This window comes from Myotis daubentonii, chromosome 4 (assembly GCF_963259705.1).
Source record: "Myotis daubentonii chromosome 4, mMyoDau2.1, whole genome shotgun sequence".
Classification (NCBI taxonomy): domain Eukaryota; kingdom Metazoa; phylum Chordata; class Mammalia; order Chiroptera; family Vespertilionidae; genus Myotis; species Myotis daubentonii.
In genome coordinates this window covers 27,999,822-28,005,821 of record NC_081843.1, presented here as the reverse complement: position 1 = coordinate 28,005,821, position 6,000 = coordinate 27,999,822, and positions in this window count along the sequence as shown.

Sequence of the window (6,000 nt, the reverse complement as noted above, 5' to 3'; positions counted from 1 at the left end):
AACTGCTGACTATGTGGTAAGTTATATCAGGATGCTTAATTTTTTTAAAAATTAAATCCTCACCTGAGGATATGTGGTTTTTTAAAAAAATTGATTTTAGAGAAAGAGGAAAAAGGAGAGAGAGAGAGAAACATCAATGTGAGAGAGAAACATTGATCAGTTGCCTCCCTTACATGCCCTGACTGGGGATCAAACCCACAACCTAGGTATGTGCCCTGACCCACAACCTTTTTGGTACATGGTATGATGCTCCACATTAAGTTGCCCAACCAGGGCTTCAATTTCCATTTTTGATGAAATTTCTTGAAACTAACAATGGTTAAGTTCATGAGAGCAAATAGAGTTTACCATTGACATTACTAATTCAATAACCCATGGTAGATTCAAATATTTTCCACAAAGTTCCTGCTTAGCAAATTCTAATTGATATAGTACTGAAATTAGGGTTTTCTCTCCTCCCTGAAGTTGTACACAGACTACCCATAAAAGCTAATTTTTCAGTCACTTCAAAATTGGCATTGCCTGGCCAGTGTTGCTCAGTGGTTGACCGTCAACCTATGAACCAGGGGGTCACAGTTTGATTCCTGGTTTGAGTCCCTGCCAGGCACATGCCTGGGTTGTGGGCTCAATCCCCAATAGGGGGGCCGTGTAAGAGGCAGCTGATCAATGACTCTCTCTCATCATTGATGTTTTTCTCTCTTCATCTCCCTTCCTCTCGAAATGAATTATATATACAGTATATATACATTGGCATTGACTCCTGAATAAAAAACACATTGAACAGTATCCATAATATATGTTTACTCACCAGGAGCCAAGCAAATTTACTTTGGTTTTAACCTTATTTTTGTGAAGAAATTCCAGTGTGATGATATATTTCATTTTGAACTTTCTAAATTTTTTGACCATTGCTTTTTGACACAGTTATCATGGTAATATCTGGCTTGTATTCAGCTTGCCAATCAGATACAAAGGGAGTAGATGGTTTGGCAGGTTCCTTGTCGGTTACAATTAACACACTAGTAATTCTGTAAGGCAAAATTTCAGGCATAGTGTCCTTCAGTGTCCCTCTATTTAGAATCTTGCAAGGCTAAAATTAAGATGCCAGCAGGCCTGTGTTCCATTCTGGAGGCTCTGGGGAAGACTATACCTCTAGTCTCATTCGGTTGTTGGTTGAATTCAGTTCCTGTGGTTGTAGGACTGCGGCATTCCTTTCCTTGCTGCCTGTCAGCAGGAGTCAGTCTTTGCTCCTAGAGGCTGCCTTTATTCCTTCTCCTGCCATTTTTATGTTTCCCATGTATTTGTTGAAGTTTTCACTGAGTTCATTTATAGTTCTTTGACACTCCACCAAAACTTAACAAGATCAGTAGAATCTGAAACCATATTATACACTTTTTGTTTTATTACATTAAAATCTGTGTAAATTAAAATCTGTGTAAAATCATGTATGGCTTTGTAATATCACACATTGGGCGTTTGGAAAATATCTGTTTACTAAGTTATCTAGGGCAGTGGTTCTTAGCTATAGCGGGGGGCTGGGGGAAGTGGGGGGGTGGGGAGTGATCTTACACTCCAGGAAAATATTTGGCAATGTCTGGAAGCAGGTTTGGTTGTGACGTCCACTAGTTAGAGACCAGAGAGGCTGCTAAACATCTTACAACGCACAGGATGGCCCTCTACAACAAAGGTTATACAGCCTCAATGCCAATAAAGCTGAGGTTGGAAAAGCCAAGTCTACTTAATGCTGGCATATTGCATTATACAATATCAACAATTTCTATTTGTTAGTATCACCACTAATCTTTTGGGGGAAAGTTTGTCAGTATTAGAAAGCTGTCAAGATCATGATGGTGGATACAAGTTCTCCAAAAACTTTAAAGCTCAAATGTTATCATTTACAAGATACATTTTCAGTTATTTTTTTTCATGTTATAAAGCACACTGTTTTAGAAATAACCAAGTATCTGTCCATTGTTTTTTGCAGTTGAAATTGGTGTTCCGGAAAAAAAAGAAACGACTATTTCTCACAATGACATAACTTGTTCTACTCAAGACAGCTATCACACTTGTATACAGTTTAAGTGTTTTATAGGGTACTCACCTTTTTCTTTTTGCCGTGAATGAGTGACATGACTAACGCAGTGAGTAATAATACAATTTGGCACAACTGCCTTGATTAAAGCAGCAGCAGTTTTACCCACCATTGCTTTTGAACCATCGGTGCAAATGTCAACACAGTGGAAAAAGCAAATTAGCTTAGTGCTAATAAAACTATTTTGACCTTATAAAGACCTTGAAAGGGTCTCGGGGTGCTTGGCGGCCAGGGGGCCATACTTTGAGAGCTTCTGCTCTAGGTTTATGAGAGAAGTAAACCCCCATTTTCACAAGTGCATTAATTAGGTTTTTAAGTGCAAGATAACTGTATCTCTAGTTTTCAAGCCATCTACTATAGACTTGCCAAAAAGTCAGCAGTCACACATAGATGCTCTTTAAAAAATGTCTCTAGCTTTATTGAAATGTAATTGACAAATAACAACTGTACATATTTAGGATGTGCGATGTGATGATACACACACACACACACACACACACACACACACACACACACACATTGTAAAATGATTACTATAATCGCGTTAATCCACATATCCATCACCTCACTTATTTACCACTAGTAGCCCCGTGCACGAAATTTGTGCACATTAAAAGGGCATTAATTGCCCTAACCGGTTTGGCTCAGTGGATAGAGCATTGGCCTGTGGACTCAAGGGTCCCGGGTTCGATTCCTGTCAAGGGCATGTACCTTGGTTGTGGGCACATCCCCAGTGGGGAGTGTGCAGGAGGCAGCTGATCGATGTTTCTCTCTCATCGATGTTTCTAACTCTTTATCCCTCTCCCTTCTTCTCTGTAAAAAATCAATAAAATATATTTTTTTTAAAAAGGGAATTAATTAGCAGAGATATTTTAACATTGTTATTTGCCCTTTCTCTATAATAGAAATGTGAGAGATGAAAGGAAATTAGTAAAATGTATATGAAAATAATATATAAATTTATTAATAAATAAACATTAACAAAAGGATATAACAATAACAGAGGCATGATATAAAAAAGACAAAAACATGATATGAAAACAACAAAAACATGATATAAAAACAACAGTGATACAATGACTGATAAAGTGATTACACTTATTCTAATATCTCCCTGTACACCACATTAAGAGTGAAAACACTTTCAGAGTGCTTGACTAATTTCCCTTGTGATGAAGTACTTAGAACTTTAACTGTAACATCACATGCTCTTCAAACTCGAGAGAAAGCAACATATAACTGACCATGTGCAAAAACGGGTTCAGGTAGGAACATGCCTAGTCTGTCTAGAGTTTGTCCTTGTGATTTATTAATAGTCATCACAAATGCTGGCATCACGGGAAACTGTCGTCAAATCAATTTAAATGGGAGGCCAGTGTCAGATGGGGACAAATTAATTCTTGGAATCAGAACAGCCTCTCCCTCTGCAGATCCTGTTAATACTTCAGCTTCGATAATGTTTGGTCGTAATCTTTTGATAATAAATCTGGTACCATTACAAAGATCCCATTTACTATTGAGATTTCTCAATAGCATGATGATAGCACCCACTTTCAATTTTAATTTATGACACGGCATTCACGAAGGAGTAATACTATTAAGAAATTCGATGGGAAAATTTTCCTTTTCAGCATCATCTGTGGAATCAATGGAATCATCACTCAAATATGTGTGAAAATCTCCATCGAGTATATCCAAATTTTCTTCATTTAATTTTTGAACATGCTCATTTTTTGGACAAAGAATTGCACATTTAGATATATTTTTAATATTATCTATACAGTGGTTCTCAACCTTAGCTGCACATTAGAATCACCTGGGAATCTTTTTAAAATCCAGATTCCTGGGCCTCATCCTCCAGAAATTGTTTCTTTGTTATGGGGTGGGGCCACAAAATCAGTAACAAAGAAACAGAATTAAAACTTTATTGTGGGGAGCTGTTACAGTGTTTGGACAGGTTCAAGCCTTGGACTGATGAGAGGGCACAGTCCTCTCATTGCCACCTGCAAGTCCCAGCTTGGAGGGCAGGGCCCTCCCATCACAATTATAGCCAACAGCTGTAGTTGTAAGCTTGAACCTGTGGTCCGTGCCTGAGTGATGTAGGCTTGATAGAGTTCAGGTGCATGTAGTTGAGTAGGATTGAAACTCAGGAGAATGTTGTAAATATCTTGGTCACGCCCTTACTTTGCCTCCTAGCATCTGCTATAAAATAAAGGCATGGCTGTGGGCGTGGTTGCTGTCTCTCAGAGAAGCAGCATCCCACCGAGACCCGGCTTTCATTCTCTTGTCAGTCTTTTCTAAGTGTTTTAGCCGCCCCCACTCAGGTTCAGCCCTGGCCATGCTGGCAGGTGGCACACTTTAGAGAGATCTGCCTCAAACCCACCCTTACAGAAAACAGCTTCGGGAAACAGCTTGGGGAAAGGCGCAGCCGTTGCCAAGACAACTCCTGCAGGACTGACTTCCTTCCGGTTGGTTGTAATTCTGATGGTCGTGATGAACACCACCCATGGTTTTTATATAAGTAGATTGTGTGTGTATGTGGGGGAGGGGAGGGTAAGAACACTTAATATCTACTCTTTTAGAAAATTTCAAGAATACATTATTATTAACTGTAGTCACCATGTTGTACATTAGAGCTCTAGAACTTTTTAAAAAATATATATTTTATTGATTTTTTTACAGAGAGGAAGGGAGAGGGACAGAGAGTTAGGAACACGAATGAGAGAGAAACATTGATCCTGCAACCAAGGTACATGCCCTTCACTGGAATTGAACCTGGGACCCTTCAGTCCGCAGGCCGATGCTCTATCCACTGAGCCAAACCAGTCAGGGCAGATCTCTAGAACTTTTATCTGCATGATAGTAACTTGCTTCCAATTCTGAGAAAGGATAAGTATAAGAAGTCAAGAAGCAACCTTTTTTCAGTGCTTTAAATGCTTATTGTTGTTTGCAACTAAAGACTGAAAATCACTGCAATATCATTAACATTCTGCTAAATAATATAGAACATTTATTTATACCAAGACTGGAATAAACCATACCATACAACAAAATACTATCTGTATGAGGGAACACAATTTACCATTAGGGGAAAGTGAGATAAATCTATGTACTAAAGTGGATTAATCCTCAGGTTATAGCAAGTGAAGAAACCATGATACCCAGAGCCATTCTTTAATTCTGTTTGCTTTTCCCTTTGCTCTACCCATCTATAACATGTTCTTTTCAAATATGCCTCATTTTCTCAGTATCTTTGTGCCGTCCTCAAAAGCAGGGTAGCCTGTCCTTCAAAGGGAGTTCTGCTGACAATCAGTACAACGTGCTCTCTTGTATCTGTCCTCCCTGGTTCCAACGTTGCAAATCAGGGAAGATTTGGTCCATAAATACAAACAACACCAGCTTTGGAGTCAGTTCGGACCTGTGTCTGCGGCATCGCTGAACTCTTGGGCAGGTAAGAGTTTAGTTTTTCTGAATCTGAATTTTGTCACCTGGCATATGGCAATGAAAGTCTATGCATTTCCTAACTGTAATGAGGATGAAAAGAGGTAAAACATATAGGCACCAGGTACATAGTAAATACTTCATAAGGGACACTATCATGAACTTGTTTAGCGTCTAATAAACTTGTTCAGATTTTATAAGCTCTGATTTCTCAATTCTCCTTCAGTAAGTACACTTGGGCACTCCAGTCTCCCCCGGTAATCTACTCTGGAAAGGTAAGTACTTATAAGTGTCTACCTGGTTCTTTTGGCACCTTTTTAAAGCAAAATTCCCTATTTCCCTTTCATGCCCAGAGAGCCCTTTAAAGAAGAATGTTCTTTGTCCTGTTGATTTCAAAAGGGAGTTTACCTTTTGTTGGATGCTTTTCTCATGTTTGTGGCTGAATGTATTATTGTACATTAGACATT